Source organism: Sus scrofa, chromosome X (genome assembly GCF_054392235.1).
Source record: "Sus scrofa isolate SSC_HxYL_T2T_F1_AM1 chromosome X, Sscrofa_HxYL_maternal_Yorkshire_Landrace_v2.0, whole genome shotgun sequence".
NCBI classification, from domain to species: domain Eukaryota; kingdom Metazoa; phylum Chordata; class Mammalia; order Artiodactyla; family Suidae; genus Sus; species Sus scrofa.
Window position 1 is genome coordinate 69,306,205 of NC_139401.1, and position 18,033 is coordinate 69,324,237.

Sequence of the window (18,033 nt, forward strand, 5' to 3'; positions counted from 1 at the left end):
ATTATAATTGTAATATTATAGTTTATTTAGTTATAAATTTAATTATATTATTAATTATAGTAATTTTTAGATTATGGGTAATCTCTCAGTCAAATTCTGTTAAGAAATTTGTCTCAAGTTGTTTCTCCTGCTTTTTTTTTTTATCTTAAATTGGGAGTTTCCATTGCAGCTCAGAGGTAAAAAACCCAACTAGGATCCATGAGGACACGGGTTTGATCTCTGGCCTCGTTCAGTGGGTTAAGTATCTGGCAGAGGTTGCAGACATGGCTTGGATCTGGTGTTGCTGTAGCAGTGGTGTAGGCCAGCAGCTTCAACTCTGATTTGACCTCTAACCCGGACTTCCATATGGTGCAGATATGGCCTTAAAAAGAGAAAAAAAAATTTTTAATTTAAAAAAGGATTGTGCAGATGCATCCAGTTTTTTCTAGTTATGGGAAAAAGAGGCTACTCTAAGAATGAAAATCAATTCAATGGTTTAGAGAAACATTATTTCTTCCTTGCATGACAGTTTCAATGTAAAAAGTTCAGGTGAGAAGGGCAATTATGTTTCTTTTCATTCAGGGACATGGTTTCTTTCCAAGTCACTGTACTTCCATCTTATAAAGAATGATTTGTCATTTGTAATGTTGAAGGTAGATTAGCCACTATGTTTAGGTTGTAGCTGGTGGATGGGGGATAAGAAATTGGAGAGGTGATCAAGCTCTAAGCCAGGCCCATAAATGCCACCCATCACTTCCACTCACCTTCTGCTGGTTATAATCATCTGGCAACACAAAACTGCAAAGGAGACTGGGAATCATGGTCTACCTGGGCAGTCACGTTTTTAAAAGAGGATTAGGAGTTCCCGTTGTGGCTCAGTGGTTAATGAATCCAACTAGGAACCATGAGGTTGCAGGTTCAATCCCTGGTCTAGCTCAGTGGGGTAAGGATCTGGCATTAGTGAGCTGTGGTGTAGGTCGCAGACATGGTTTGGATCCAGTGTTGCTGTGGCTGTGGCAAAGGTCAGTGCCTACAGCTCCGATTAGACCCCTAGGCCTGAGAACCTCCATATGCCATGGATGAGGCCCTAGAAAAGACAAAAAATAAATAAAAGGGGAGATTCTATTTTGGTGGACAACTAGCAGTCTCTAGAGTCTAGGTTTAGCAGGAATAAGTGCCAGGATTAATTAATACTATCTGTCATGGATTGGGAGAAAGAAACTGTGATGTATTAGCTGTTCTTGATTTATGCGTGGAATGTCATGTTTTCTTTCCTAGAGGGTTTAAGTCTTAATTCAAATGTATTTGTTGAGCATCTCCTATGGGGAAGGCATTATTGTTAGTTTCTGTGCAGGTACAAAAATAAAACAGTCCCTGCTTTATCAAATATTGAAGAATCAGAGACTAAACTCTAGGTAATAGATTATCAGACATAAACTACTAAGAGAGAATACAGGTTTGAGAAGTAAGACTTTCTTATACCTTGGAAATCACAATACACAGCCCTATTTATATACAAGTCTAGCTTTATGAAAGGGAGAATTCGATATTTTAGAGATTATCAGGAAATGGACAAAAAGCACTTGGCAGGAGATAACAGTTGCAAACATTAAGGTAAAAAAAGGAACAGAACATAAACAAGGGTTATAGAATGAAGCAAGCAAATAGTTATCTGGTTAATCACTCTGTCAAGTAATGTGCAGACTCTTCTCCACCAAATTAACATCTGCTTTGGGACTCTAGGATATGACAGCTCCTGCTTGGTAATGGGGCCATTTTGTGCCTTGCTATCCTAAACCTTTGTGCTTCTTCTGTGCCTTCCATTACAAATTTACTTCCTCTAACACTGGCCATTACTCCACCATGTCTTACTGCAAAAAAAGGACAGGTTAAAAAACAAACAAACAAACAAAAAAACCCTGATAGTGCATAGGGAGTGTCATTGGAAAGAGGGAGCTGAGCAGTCTCCAGCACAATTAAGAATGGCTTAAGATGCCAACAAACAAATGAGTAGAAACTCTTGCCTATAAACACTGCATTGGGTCATATGCACAACCTAACATTTGGGTATTTAATCACTCAAAATTCTAGGAATATCAAAGACCCCTTTACCTATTCAGGGATCAGACCCAGTACCTTCTACAGTGATTACCTTTCTGAATAAATCCTACTTCCCACCATCTTAAAAATATTTTTATGCTCTATTCCTACCCCACCTCCATTCTTCAGTAGTTTTTTGCATCTCACCTTTTTTAAATGGGGTTTGTGCTTCTCAGTACTCCCAACCAAAGCAACTGAAGTGAGGGGGGAAAATGAGACCTCTCAAATCATTTCCCCAAGCTGGATGACTCAGATATAAAAAAAAAAAAAAAAAAAAAAAATTGAGGTAACTAACGTGGTTAGGAAGGGACAGTGAGGTAGAATATGTTACGTCAAAATACTAAGTTTTCAGGGTTTCCATCGTGGTGCAGCAGAAACGAATCCAACTAGGAAACATGAGGTTTCAGGTTCAATCCCTGCCCTTGCTCAGTGGTTTAAGGATCTGGCATTGCCGTGAGCTGTGGTGTAGGTCACAGATGAGGCTCAGATCCCGTGTTGCTGTGGCTGTGGCATAGGCTGGCAGCTGTTGCTCTGACTTGATCCCTAGCCTGGGAACCTCCATGTGCCTGCCTCAGGTGCAGCTGTAAAAAGCAAAACAAAAACAAAAACAAAAACAAAAAAAAAAAAAAAGCACAAAATACTAAGTTTTCAAAAAACAGTATTTTATTTGACATTAAACAACAAACTCTTCAATTTGTCTCAGTTGTGGCACATAGACAAGTTTACATTGATTTTTGGTGGTCATCCATGTTGAACAAAATTTTTCAATCTTCAAAACAACCAAGGCTCAGAGATTCTATGTTTCACATCAGTTCACAAGTCCAGTGTGTCTTGCATTCACTGGAGTATTTTGGCATAGATTCCCTTTGAGGTAGGTGAAAGAATAGAGATGAAGCCATTCTCTTTAAAAAAAAAAAAAGATTTGTTCACAACTTCATTTATGCTACAAAAATCAGATGATAGCATGTTCTCTTATTCTTGTTTATCAGTAGTGGTAGTCTTGGATGCCAGAAACTGTGAAAGGAAGGCTTTTAGTTACTTTCTCCTTTCCACTTTTCCAATAATGCACCCCCACCCCCACCTCAAGAAAGAGGAATAACTGCATCCAGCTGATATCATATATTAAACATTATTTTTTTTATTAAACATTATTAACATGTCAGAAAATCCTCTTCAACTTTGCTCCCTTCAGCAACTATCCTTCGCCATTCATCTATTTCCTTCTCCATCACAGATGTTACTGTTGGCTTGCCATGTAAACTAAAGTTTGGATGCTTTGAAATATGTATGAAATATGTATGACTTACAGTAAACAAAAAAGCCCTCTTCTTTTGCAATGAATTTCGGCTTTAGCTTAAGACTACATTGATTTAATTAATCAACTTCATAACATCTAGCACAAGGCTTAATTGACAGCCATTAACAAAAAATGTTTCTCAAAAACATATAGAAATGAGGGGGAACAAAGGAATTTGTCCTCATCTTAATAGTGACCAGTTACTGGAGTTGCATTTAAACTAAAGATGCAATCCCCCAAGTTAGATCTGGAGGTAGTAATACTTTTAAGACCAATCCAGAACAAAGGCAGGTTGCCCATCGAACTAGGTCTGACCTTTTCTTTCACTCTTCCTCCTATCCCACCCTCTCTGAGTGATTTAAAAATAGAAAAGGCCAAAGCCCATTTGGGTCAAAATTTAGACTTTTTTTGGTGGGGGTATTTCTTCTATCCAATTTTTTCCAATTACTTCCAATTTTTATTATTCCTAAAACTTAAGAATAAAATTGTTATTTTCATTCTCTGCACTATTCTGTTACAAATAATAAGTCCTTTCTTAAGCAGGTTTTGATGGTGAGAAGGAAAAGATTTCTAAGTGTAAGGTGAGAAGCTACTGCAAAACCAAAACATCTCCAAACTTGTTATGTACTTTTGGGGGATTGTCTCTTAAAAATACATTTGCCATAATATAAAAGGTGAACTGAGAATCATCAAAACTGGTAAATGTGTTTCAAAACCAGTTGTGGCTTGAATATGAATGTTCCCAAAAGCTGGTACCAATGAGACTAGAGTTAGGGAATCAATTGTTTCTCATCTCTCCTGCCCACCAAAGTTCACGGCCATTTTTCATTAAGGATGGACTAGGAAAAATGAAGTACTATTGTTAAGGAAGGAGCAAGCGCAATAGAAATCCCTGCTTATTGTAGTGGCCAGAGTAGCAGAGGAAATATGGAGCAAGAATTAAGCTACACAATGTTAGTGAGGAACTAAGCCTTGCCCCTAACCAGAAAACTGGCCAAAAGGCAAGTTTTTAAAGTTCTAAGTTCTCTTGGAAGACATTCATTTTTTCATGTCTCTGGGGCCAACTAAGAAACTAGCCAAGAAAGCTTACACACAGTAGGCACTCAAATATACTGGCAGAATGAACAAATAAATGAAAATATGAATAAACAGTAACCTCTCCTCTTATATTTCAGTTTCCAAGCCAAGCAAGTATCTTTCAGTCAAGATCTTTTGTTTTCTGTCTAGGAGTATCACACAATGCCTTGAAATAGACATTTCTGTTTCATGAAGAGTTTCACTCCATTTCTTCTTACTGTTGTTTTTAACTACATCTCCAAGACTAAGTGCTTTTGTGCCACATCTATTTAATTTAGCATCATCTTCTTCAGTGTTTACATGAATGAGTAAACACAAAGGTCTCTTATTCCTACGCTACCACACATGCCAAGCAGAAGGTGTCTACTTAACCATTCCATTTCAGTTTCTTAATATCATGGCTGCTCAATGAAGTTTTTCAACTAATGAAAGAACTTCAGTCTCTTATTAAATTTGTTCTTATGTTTCCTCTATAAGCTACCAAAATTATATTTTGATCTAGATCTTGAAAATCTTCATTCTTGGTACTTAAGAACAGTACTTCACTCAAGTGACTAGTTTTTTTACAAAATATGAAAAATCTAGGAAGTTTTTATTATTTTTTTTTTTTTAGTTTTTAGTTAAGTGGCTTTCTGACTCTCTGGCAGACCAATGAGTAAAAAAAAAAAAAAACAAAACAAAACACTTTTAGAACTAGTTGTTTCAGCTTGATTTTCATCATAAACCATTTAACCATAATAAAAGCAGAATGTTAAAGAATTAAAGGTCAAACCATGAGCTCTTTTATCAATCTTCTGGCTTCAATCTATGTCAATGACCAAGTGACACTGGGACTTTCCAGATCTAGGAAAAATGTCATTTTACATTGACAGAATCATATCTTTTTTTCCCTATTTTTTCAATTTCCAAGGCAAGTCAATAGGTTTTTTTGGATCAGATCTAATCAACAAATTCTTCCAGAGGCACTCAAATATTTCCAGAAATCAAAGACATTTCTGAATTTTCAGCCATGATTTGTTATCTACCTAATGCCCTTTAGACTAGGCCCCTTTCATTTCTGTTATGCTCAGGACCTAGAACAATGTATTCCACATAAAAGATACTGTTTATCAAATTAATCTAAAAGCAACTTGAGCCATTAATTTTTACTCCTTTAATGCCATGTCAGGGTGGATCTCATTCACCTCCATCTTTAGAATTTAAAAACAAGCACAACATCTTGCTTAAAGAAAAAAATCCCATCTCGTCAATCAGGCAAAGGAGCAAGTAGCCTTCTGGTCTGGATTTTCTTTCCACCTAGCTCAGCATTCAGAAGCATACTGCCTTGCACAATTCCATTTTTCCTATGTTTTTGCCATCAAATAAGCTTGGCAGTGATTAAGTAACTTTCAGTCTAGATTCCCACACCTATTACCTCATTTCCTCCAGGGAACATCAGATAAGGATATCATTTTCATATCCTAGAGCATGTGCAGTTCTGAGCCTCATAGAAAGTAACTGGTAATCACTCATTGAGCCAACAGTTAATTCCTAATATTTGTATAGATCAATAGGCTTTGTAAATTTACACACAGATCTCTGTTGCAGGTTCAGTGACAATGACAATGAATTTAGCATCCCCACTTGCTATCTCTGGGGATAAGAAAGAGTAACTAATCAATGTTCATTCAGCAGAAATGTATGCCAGTTTAAGACTTACAAATTGATTTTACACATTACATTCTGCTACCTAGAACACAATAAAACAATGGATTATCTTCACAGCCCTGATTCAGGAGACTGGCACATAATAGAAAATTATTATTTAGTCTTTCATTCATCAGGCATTTAATCCTTTAAATATCATATTCAAAGTGTTCAAGAGTAAAAAAATCCTTCCTCAATTTTTTTTCTCTTTTTCATAGTATAACTATGATGCAATTTTGTAAACTAGTACAGGCACACCAAATAAGAAGATCAATAGTTATATTTACATGGTGCTTTAGAGTTCACAAAATGCTAACATATGTATTACTTTATTCTCATTTACAGGCACAATAAAATGATAAATGTGTGCATATCTTTCATGCCTCTAACAGTGAGTTCACATAGTAGGCAATTGATATGAATAATTAATTCACTTAAGTATTTAAACAGTTTGTATAAATATTTATACAATTTTTCTCGTAGTGGGTTACGCACACAATGAGAATTTTGTAGAGATAATGCCTGCCTCACATAAGTTTTATTCACATAGAAAACATCTAATGTCTTATGTTTATGAAGCATTTTATAGTTTAGAAAACTCAATCTCATTCATTACATTTTCCTGTTACCTGGGAAAACATCCTGGTAATAATTTAATCTGACCTCACTGGTAAAGTCTTGATTGACTAAAATAAGCAATATCTAATTCTTATACCTCTGTAGTGTAAGACATAAACCTCCCTCTTATTACTTGGGAGTATTATCTTAGATTTCACAGTACCTGAAATAATAGCTGGCACATATAAGGCAATTAATATTTGTTTATTCATTCGTAAACATATATAGCCCATTGGTACTTATGTGGTGCTTTAGTTTACAAAGCACTTTATTTTTTTTTGTTGTTTTTTTTTTTCTTTTTGTCTTTTAGGGCTGCACCAGCAGCATATGGAGGTTCCCAGGCTAGGGGTTGAATTGGAGCTGTAACTGCTGGCCTACGCCACAGGCACAACAACGAGGGATCTGAGCCGCATCTACGACCTACACCACAGCTCACGGCAACACCAGATCCTTAACCCACTGAGCGAGGCCAGGGATTGAACCTGTGTCCTCATGGATGCCAGTCGTGTTCATTAACCACTGAGCCACGACGGGAACTCCTACAAAGCACTTTAATATGTACTTCCTATGTAAAAATTTTAATTCTGTAATGAGAACTTGTTTTTTCCTTTGACATCTGTAATGCCTAGAATGTTATCTGGCACATTATAAGTGTTCACAATTATCTTAAATCCCTCAGGTTTTTGTATCCACAGTGCCTAACACTGTATATACATTGCTTGGCTTGTATATACTATGTAATCAGAGTTCATTTACCAGTCTTTAAGTGCTTTATAGTTTACAAAGCACATTTACATACTTTTCTTTGGATCACCTAGATATGATCATAAGTAATCATTACATCCTTAGTGCCTAATACAGGGACAGGCACAGAGAAGGAATTAATTTCAGAACACAGTCCCTGGCAATTACATCAGGGGTAATAAACTATGGCCCACAGACCAAATTCACTTGTTTTTTTAAAGCAGGAAACCATATGGCCCTCAAGATTTACCTTCTGATCTTTTACAGAAAGCATATGATGACCCCTGATTTACATAGTACTTCACAACTGACAGTACATTTCCAAATCTTTGCTGTGCACAAATGCCAATATGTTATTAATGAGAATGCTTTGTTTTTTTGTGTTTTACAAAGGTTTCACATATATTTTCATTTAAATTATCTTCCCTCATGGTAAGAGGAAAGAAATGAAGGAAAGTATTAAACCTGCTAAATACGCGTAAGTTCTTTCAACTTTAAGCCTAGAGGTGGGTATTAAAACCAGGCGCAAGGTTAGTGCAGTTTGCCAAATTATTAGGCCACTACTATGAGCAGGGAGTTCAGGCTATCTCCTTGGGACCTCCCTCACTCTGTCCCAGACCCAATTTCCTTTTTCATAACCATCACTAGTACCCAAACCTCAGGAATCCTGCTCACCTAAGCTCAAAGGAGTAAGGTGTTGCTGGCTGATGCTTCTCAGCAGGCTGGCGCATCTGTGTATTTCCTGTCTAATTCTTCTCATTGGCCTGGAGCATCTCTTCATATTTTCTCTAGATAGCCTGGCACATTTTTTCCCCCTCAACAGCATGATACTTTCCTCTTCTCATTAGCCTAGAGTATCTGAGGAAAAGAGAGGACTGAAATATAATGTCACCTATGTGTCTCTCAAGTGGAGTGGAGGTGAAGAGAAATGGAAGTTTAAAAAAACTGGTTTAAGACTGGCCCAGGCATAATACTGTTGATTTGAAGATATGTTTCTTTAACTTTAAGGTAACAGCAACATCAAAAAGAACATCACAAAAGTGGGTTTAAATGGTGGTATAAGAACAGGAAAGGAAGAAGTGAAAATATCCAAGAGTAGGGAGGAGAACAATAGAAAAGAGCTGGGATTTAGGGTTATCATCTTGTAATTTCCCTTGGTCTTGGTGCTTCTATCATTCCCAGATTCTGGGCCATGGACCTTGAGCTTCCCACTTAATTTAGTCTTGAGATATCTGTCTCTCTTGGGCCTTCTGTCCATATACACAGGCTTGAGTCTTAGGTCTTTGGCCTTCAGTTTCACTGAGACTTTAGCCTTCCATCCAACTCCAGTCCAGATCTTGGGCCTTCTATTGGTCTTGGATCATTTCACAGCACAATCTCACAGCATCTCACAGCATGGTCTGGCATAAGGAACAGCTCTGCAATGCTTATTTTGGTAGCTGACACTCTTGCACCTACTGAGAAGGGGTTAGGAAGCCCCTTTGTTACAAACACACAAGAGCCCACACACATACATAGAAAATGTGCAAGGCGAGAGAATTGCATGTAATCAAAGGGGAGACATAGACACAAGAAGAGGCCAAAATACTCAAAGGTGAATAGGAAGTCAAAAGTAGAGAAGAAATAAGAGAACAGAGAGATGGATGTTGAAATGGAAAATCACAAAGCACAAAGAGACACAGAAGCATACAAAGCACGAAAAAGAGAAAATGGCCCAAGAGAGGCAAAAAGAATATGTGAAAAGAGAAATGTGAGATCAGGAGTAGAAACAGCAAAAGGGTAGCCAGTATTAGACTAGGTGAAATGTCAAACGAACAAGAAGGGGAATGGATAACAGACAATCAGAATTCACAAAGAGAAAAAGAAGAAAGGTAGGCATAACAAGAAATGAGCAAAGAGCACATAGTATGTGACTCAAGAGACACAAAGTGAACAACAGTGAAAGAGCCAGATCTAGGAGACCAAGGAGAATCAATAACAAAATGAAAAAAAGAAACTAGAGAGAGACATCTAAGACGAGACACAGACCGCACACTCAGGTACAAAAAAGGAGACAAAGATATACTGAGAAGAAACTAGCAAAAGAATCATGGAAATGGGTAAGACACAATTTAGAGAAAAAGACCAAAGATGCGCAAGGAAGAAAGAAAGAGACAAGCAAACAAATACACACTTAAGAGTTTAAGATAAGCAAAGGCAGACAATCACTGGAAGAGGGTAAGAAATGGAAGAGACAAAATACAGTGAGGAGCGCAATAGCCACAATAAGCATCACAAACAGAGGACAACAAAAGAAAACAAAAAAAGATCTATTATTAGTGCCAATACTATTTACATTATTACTAATGATAATGATTATAATAACATTAAGCACTACCAACAGATACTTTTCTACTTACAAACTCTTAACCTCGGAATTTCTTACCTAGAATCAAAACACACCAACTCTGTGCCACTAGACAGTATCAGTGGTCACTTGGGCTGCGTCAAATGAACTTATGAAACTTCTTAGGTTTTTTTTAACCTACCATGTGAAGCTCTTTCCATATATTATTTTATTTAACCTTCACAAACAGACAAGTCTAATTAGACTCTAAACTGCCACAGGCTCTTCACCTAATGAGTGGCAGAGGATTTAAACATTCAACTAACTGACTTGTTTCCTAGGTGCCACAGATGAGTGAATATTTTAATAAAGGGCCCTTAGAGAGCACCTAATCAATCCCCTCACTTTATATCTTCACCCCTTTAGAAAACTGCCTTGATTTTCACACCCTTTACAATTACAGTGTCAGCTTCAGGGACTGGATTTTCTTTAATACTAAATCTTAACCACAGATTCTCTCACAAAAGGAGGTTAGAAAGGGACACCCTTTCAGCAAAAAAACAAAACCATTGTTTTGGTTTAATTTTCTATTTGTTAAGGCTTCTAAGGGTGGCAAAAAAATCTATGCAGTGAACATGAAGAACAGACAAGGTGAGACTAAATTACTCTGTGACACAACTAGTACACTGACTGTATTACCTTTGTGTTGCTTCAGTGAATCCAGTTGATAACAGGTTACTAGCCATCCTCCCATCTCACATTTTGCTCCCCTTCCAAGTTAGATCACCATACCCCATCCCACACAAACCTCCAACAAAAAGCTATTAGCTCTAAAGTGATTCATACAGGATTACACCACTAACAACTTACTTCATCCTGTTTTAAAATGCCAGACCGCCAGGCATGTTGATCTTCCTTTGGTGTGTTCAAATTTCTTGCTCTCTACACTGCTTCTTAGAAAGATAACGATTTGGCAAATATGAAGGGAACAATCAGGAGCTACCGAAAAATGAGAAGGAAACCAAATAAGTGCCATAGAGAAATATTAACCAAGTACTATGCTAAAGTTACAGAAGATTCAAATTAATGAGCTATAAAAATTCTCTCCAGAGCTTAGAAAGTATAAAGTTACCTCTTAGAGCTAAAACTAACACAATAGCTTCATTCAACAGAATAGGAAACTATAGCATAAATAGGAAAATGTGTTGCCTAACGACACTCAGTGAGCCATTGGAAACATCACCAAACACAGCCTTATTCCTTTAGTTGGGATACTAATGTATACAATACTAATGTGTTGGTACTAATGTATACAAAGCCTTACTACACTGAATGGTTACTTTTATCTTCCAACCTGCATCCCCCTAATCAGCCTCTCTTACCACTGACCTAGAGTATGCAGGGTCCTGATTCTTTAGATCCAGGCTGATGATAGATAACTTTGTTCCATTCCTAGTCAGGTTCACATTCATAGTTATGAGGCTTCTTTCAATTAGCAGGCACAGCATAAAAAGATACAACTGTTTTATCTTCTCAAACAGGTTGTTTTTTTGTTTTGTCCAGTTATCCCAAGGCATCTTGAAGTATATAAATGATTGGTGAAGTTCTCCAACAGGGCCTCAAGGGAGGCTTTGGGGATCAAAGGGTCCAGAATTATGATCTGCTCATGATGAATGTCATGATGAATGTAAGATATGGCAGTTGTTGTCCCTGTTTTCCTAAAAGAAAGAAAACTTGGCTGTAAGCCTCTATCACATCCTACAGTCCCACCCTAAACACCCGAACTCATGCAGCCTGCTATTCTTTTCACATCATAATTTTCACCCATGTCACACCCAGCTGCTTCCCAGATTAATTAGGAAGCAGGTTTTACCAAAACAGACATGGTTGACAACAATGAAAACAATCTAAAGGGAAAGCTAAGTGCAATGTATAATTAAAAACAAAATCAAAAGTAAAGCCTATTTGGCTGTGGTGTGGGTTCAATCCCTGGCCTGGGAACTTCCTCATGCCACAGGTGCAGCCAAAAAAATTTAAAGACTACTGATTATATTTTTAGGGACACCTTACCCACCTCAGATGTGTGGTGGTTGTCTTGAGACTTCATCTTCCTATCTGGACCCAGGAAAGAATCTTAGTAGAATCTCCTGACCTAGGGTTGTTGCCCAGTGGTAGTGAGCTTTTCCCCTGGAGGATCCTCATGCCCCATCTCCACCTAAGGATCATCAAAGGGAATGAGTCACTAACACTGTAAGGCAACAAGCCTATTCTTCTGAGGAAGATCTGGAGAAGAAATAAAAATAAATAAATAAATTACCAAAATGCAATCAATACACTAGGAAAGTGTCCCAGTGAGTGGCCAGTAGTAAAATTAAACTATGTCTATCCTTTTCTTCAGATGGATTAACAAGTGGAAATTTAGAACTGTGTAGAGTTCTATATTCTGGCTACCAGCCTAGCAACAAATAAATTCTTCTATTCATTCCAGCTCCATTCTCTGTGCTTCCCTTCATCTCGAAGTGCATTTTAGAGCTAAATAATTAGCAAAATACCCACACTGTGCTTTATTCTCCAATCTCCACTGATGAACAATCCTCTAGAGTATAGACTTCTAATGTCCTGGTGTCTTCATAAAATATAGTGGAGGTCAAGAAATGAAGGGGTTGAGACTAGTAAAAGGAGAAATTAGAACTTTCTCAACCAAGAGCCATCAAGTCACTTTAGGAAAGTTCCAATGTGGAAAAGGGAACCCTCCTACACTGTTGGTAGGAATGTAAGTTGGTACAACCACTATGGAAAACAGTATGGAAGTTCCTCAGAAAACTAAAAATACAATTACAATATGATCCAGCAATCCCACTCCTGGGCATATATCCAGACAAAACTACAATTCAAAAAGATACATGCACCCCTATGCTTATTGAAGCACTGTTCACAATAGCCAAGATATGGAAACAACCTAAATGTCCATCAACAGACGAATGGATTAAGAAGATGTGGTACATATATACAATAGAATACTTCTCAGCCATAAAGAAAGAACAAGATAATAACATTTGCAGCAACATGGGTGGAACTAGAGAGTCTCATACTAAGTGAACTAAGTCAGAAAGACAAATACCACATGATGTCACTTACATGTGGAATCTAAAATACAGCACAAATGAACCTATCAATGAAACAGAAACAGACTCAGAGACATAGAGAACAAAGTTGTGGTTGCCAAAGGGAAAAGGTTGGAGGAGGAATGGAGTGGGAGGTTGGGGTTAGTAGATGCAAACTATTACATATAGAATGGATAAACAATAAGGTCATACTGTACAGCACAGGGAACTATATTCAATATCCTTGGATAAACCATAATGGAAAATAATATTAAAAAGAATGTATATATGTATATGACTGAGTCACTCTGATGTACAGCATAAATTTACACAACTTTGTAAATCAACAATACTTCAATTAAAAAAAGAAAAAGAAAAAGAAAAGAAAAGCTCCAATGTTGCCTGACTGAGCTTATACTCTGTAAGAGTTCTTCACATTGCCCCAGGCTTCTTTTACAAAGCACTATCTTAAGAACTGAGCAATCTATCTCAACCAATGTGCCTCTCTCTCATCTAGTTTTGCAGCATTCCTCTATTTTAATGTGTATATTAAGTAGTAAGATGCTGGAGAATTGCCAAAGTAAACATAACTTTTCTACTCAATCTACATAGTATATTTCCAGAACAGCTTATATATAAACAAGGCACTACCAGAGTGCCAGGATATTCAGAAAAATCAGGAATGGCAACAGGCATATAAAACCCCAGCTAAGCAAATCTATGCAAAAGGAAAAATAAGGTATGGAAGGATAGGGATCCAGTAAATAGCTTAACCAGTCCCTCAGGGCTCCGTTATCTACCCTTTAGCCATTCCATGGTTTTTCAAATGAACAAATCCTCCACTTCTTAAAACAAGGAAATGACAGTGACAATGGAATTAGGCCTGCCAAAACAAGGCTATGAAACAGATCATAACAAATCCTCAGCACTTACCAGTCTGTCCAAGGAAAGTGGAAATAATTTCAAGGCATTAAGTTTGCTCTCTAAGGTTTCTGTTAAGTAGCTATGAGATGTAAAATGAAGTAATTTATTGTTTTGCATCTCTCATCCTTCATTTATGAATGAGGATCAGGTGTGCTTACCCTTACAGATCTCACTCAAGCCTAACTCTGAGGGACAGATAAAAATAATAGGTCAAACTCATTGTGGAAAGTTAAAATGTGTATATATATATATGCCCAAAAAGAAAAAAAAAACTGTGTAGGAATTAATGAAAATTGGCTCATGTTTTGTTTTTAAAAGGAGAGCTGCGGGAAGTTAAAGCCCTTAAACCCAAAGAGAATTCATACAACACTGGGCTCCCCAAATAAATTACCTTTTTCTCCAGACAGTCTGCAAACCATCCTTTTAGATTGGTTGGAGCTTATCCAGATTCTCAAAAGGGAAGACCTGATCAATGCGGAACTTCTTAGAGCTGCTTGCAGTCTCAGGGCTCACTTGCTTGGAATATCCTTGAGAATAAAGACAGGGTTCAGTAAGATACCAAAAGTGTTGAGAAAACATCAACTACAATAAAAACAAAACAAAACAAAAAATGAAGCAGCAATAACTTGAAGCATTAGATATTGGTGCCTCTTGTCTCTCCTCTCTAGCCTGTTATCTCCCAAAGGTCCTGTAAGGTCAAGCCTTGGCAGTATCACAGAAGGACTAGGCAAATATAGAAAAAGAACTAAATGAAAACATGGGGTCAAACCAATAGCCACCTTTAGAGATGACTAAATCTGTGGCCTACTTCTTGAAGAAAATATTTCAAGATGCAAGGTATTACGATTGCCTTGATCATTTATAATAAGTAGCTAAATGCCCTTACTATAGGATAGGAGCTCACTGAAGCAGGTCTAAGCCAAGTTTGTAGCTGTGAAAGTAATTTGTATGGTATGTTATGGTGTGGAAAGCACCAGGTATGGCTTCCAGATTCCTGATTATATTATTATATTACATTACAAGGACCTTTATGTCAATATCAAACAAATTATAGTATGTAAAAGATCATTTATTCAACTCTATTCTCTAGATAAGATGTCCAGTAAAGCCTAACTGTTATTTTATGATGTTCTCAATATGAGAACAGGCTTTGAAGTCTTTTGGCAACATCCTTCCCCATCCTTATTTAACCTAGGATTAGTTATTTCATCCCTAAATACAGCCTTCCAGTTAAACATGACAATCCATAACATATTTACTCTGCTCCTTCCTGAAACCCAATTAATGACAGTAACTGGACACTCCATATACAATCAGATTTACCCAAAGAATTTTTAAATTCACAAATCCAAGCTCAAATTCATCTATATACTGCTTAGTTAAGATACCCAAAAGGAAACAACTATTCCAGTCTCCCCAGATCTTCTCAGACACTCTGAACTATATTGACTGAGTACGGCTACTTCAGCATCAAAGCCCTCTAGTTTTGTTACATTCAGCAGGTCAGCTAAGTTTCATGCAAATAATTGAGATCCAACTTGAGGTGGATTTTGAAGGACACCAGTGTTAAGTGCTACTTATCTGTAGCCAAAAATATGGTAGCAGGAAAATCAAGATTTCTTCTACTCAAGTCTTTAAGACTTGAGGCAGAGGAGGGCATTAGCTCTGTTTAACCATGCACATCAGTACTCTTTGCCCTCCAAGCTTATAAGGTTTAGGGGTAATAGTTCAGATATCAGTTTCCTTCTCTTTAAGCTGGTATTATTTTCCCAGGATGTTAAGAATATTTAACAGCCACCACAGATCAACTTTTAATTCTTCAAGTCACAAATTCCTATCCAGGTGTACATTTGATGACCAGGGCCTAGATACCCTGAAAAGAAATTATTAATGCTTAGTCATAGCATCCCTGGGTTTTAAGATTTTCTATAATTTAGGGAGATGGTTAGAGAAATGTCTAGGTAAGTTGCAGAAAGACAACAGAAAAGCTCAAGGGGAGTATGGGAAAAGAAGCACAAAACCAGGGTTGGAAAACTCCCTCCAACCTTATATATTAAGGTTCTATAAGAAGGAAAATCAGAAGAGAAATCTCAATAACCATTTAGAGAAATGCCAAAAAAAAATTAAGTGCTTTCTTTCTTGACTCTTTGAAAATGACAAAATTTTTTAGGGATTGAGGTATTCAAGTCCCTATCATAACTCATCAGCAGTCCCTAGACACTGAAGTTGATATGGATGGTGATTTTTCATAATTTTGTCAGCATCTCACTCTTTCTGCCTCCAAACCCATGAAAAAAAATAATAATTCACTCCATCTTAAAAAAAAAAAAAACTAGTGCTTTGTTAAAATGCACTTGTAAAAAGGAAAAAGCAGTAGAGTAGTGCCTGTAAGCTTTCAGCTTAGAAAGCCCCCCTCCCCCCCCAGCTGACTGATTAAGGTGCTCTCTAGGCACACCTTGCGTTTTTCCTTTGCCATCACTTTGCATAGAAAAAATGTCTTTTTTTCCATTCTTCTTCCTCTATGCCCCACAAAATTTCTCAAAATTTTTATGGTATTCATCAAATTGCCCAAAGTGATTTGTTCATTTCTGCATCCTCCATGAAATAGCAAATCCCTTGACAGAAACCATGTCTTAGGTTTTACTGTTTATTCTAGTGCCTGGTCCAATAAATATCTGTTGAATTAACAAAAGGATTTTCTCAAATTTGAAGATGCCCACGTTCCCAGACCATCCCTTTTTGCCACTGCTAGAGACTTTATTTCAAGCAATGAACTGAAATACAACTCCAAGATTCACCTTTGGAGGCTGTTTAGTATAGGCTTCAATTCACCTAAAATTGATCCATCCTTCCTCTTGAGGTGGGGGTACCGGCTCAGAATTCATCCCTTTAAAAAAATTCCAACAAGTAGTTATTGTTGTGTGTTAATAATGAATAATTCGCTTAGGTTAGTAGCAATAAAAGATCTCATAAGCATAGACCAGTGTTTCTCAAATTGGGGTGATAAGAACCCTGGGGGTTTGTGGATATATTATCATGGATCCCTAAGTTCTACATAAATTATATAAATTATGTCTTCAACAAAGATAACTTGAAATTGAAAAACATGTTTTCATTTCAAATAACTTTAAGTCAGTGTTTCTCAAAACACATACTCTTTAGGATCTCAAAAAAAAATTGAGGTGTTGCATCTTGACAAATTTTTCTGTTTGAGAAACAGTGGCAGAGACCACGTTTCCAAAAAGGCTCAGGACCATTCATTTATTACCCCCAGTCAGTCAGACAAATAATGTCTTTAGGCATTAGGGGAGAAAAGCTGTGAGAAAATATGGATGTGAATTTAAATGGGCAGTTAGAGAAGCCCCACTCATTAATATGATTCTTTTTGCTCCTGCTAGGATACATGGATGTGCACACACACACACACAAAATGTTTCAAATTTGATGTTAACATTTTTTTTTCAGCTAGACCTTTGTGTTTATTTTACAAACAGGGAGGATAAGCTTTTTATCTTACCAAAGGACCTGTTGAAACAGGCAAAAGGGAAGAGGGTATACCAACTTCATCATAAAGTAGGCAAGGTCATGGTTTTCTTGCAAAGCATACTTTTCTACTGCCCTCTTGCCAAACAAGTTTCACAAATAGCTCAGACGAAGAAGGCACTGCTACTCTCATCTGTCCTTGGGCAGAGGTTAAAAAAGGGTACAAAGATCTAACACATCAGATTTATACCCCCAATCCCTGAAGCTTGAAACACTCAAGCTTAGAACAAATTTAACAATTTGCCAGCCTTGATATATAGCCAAACATAATAGCTAAGTCTTATTGCTAATCGCTTTCCATGCCTCCAAAAGAGGTAAAAACCAAATGACATTAAAATAAACCAACTGTACTACCCAGATGGCTGCAATATTACTCATATCCCAGAGTAAATACAAAAAGTTAACACACCTCCTTCAAGCTTATCTGATCAACTTTAAACCCTATTGAACTCCCTTTTAAAACTCCCTTTTTAAAACTTAAAATTCACATGACAGCACTTGAGTATCAATTCCTAAAATTATTTCAAGTATACTTATATTAGCTCCTTTAACAATACAGCCATCTGGGGGATGAGATCATATAGGACTATATCGTTTCTACTTCAGTGTAACCCAGCATAGGCCAAGTACACAAT

The 18,033-nt window shown here is 37.1% G+C and overlaps 1 long non-coding RNA gene across 4 annotated transcripts in view; it reads right to left on the minus strand.

Annotated features, from left to right (window-relative positions):
* Positions 1-2,720: 2,720 nt before the first annotated feature.
* The window catches only part of LOC102165344 (uncharacterized), a 32,667-nt gene continuing 17,354 nt past the window's right edge, over positions 2,721-18,033 (minus strand). Inside the window, 7 exon segments of one of the 4 annotated variants that reach the window (NR_202028.1) lie at positions 2,721-2,981; positions 8,177-9,708; positions 10,698-10,826; positions 11,217-11,545; positions 11,902-12,042; positions 14,247-14,382; positions 16,654-16,742. This is a non-coding gene — a long non-coding RNA (uncharacterized LOC102165344). 4 annotated transcript variants of the gene reach the window in all.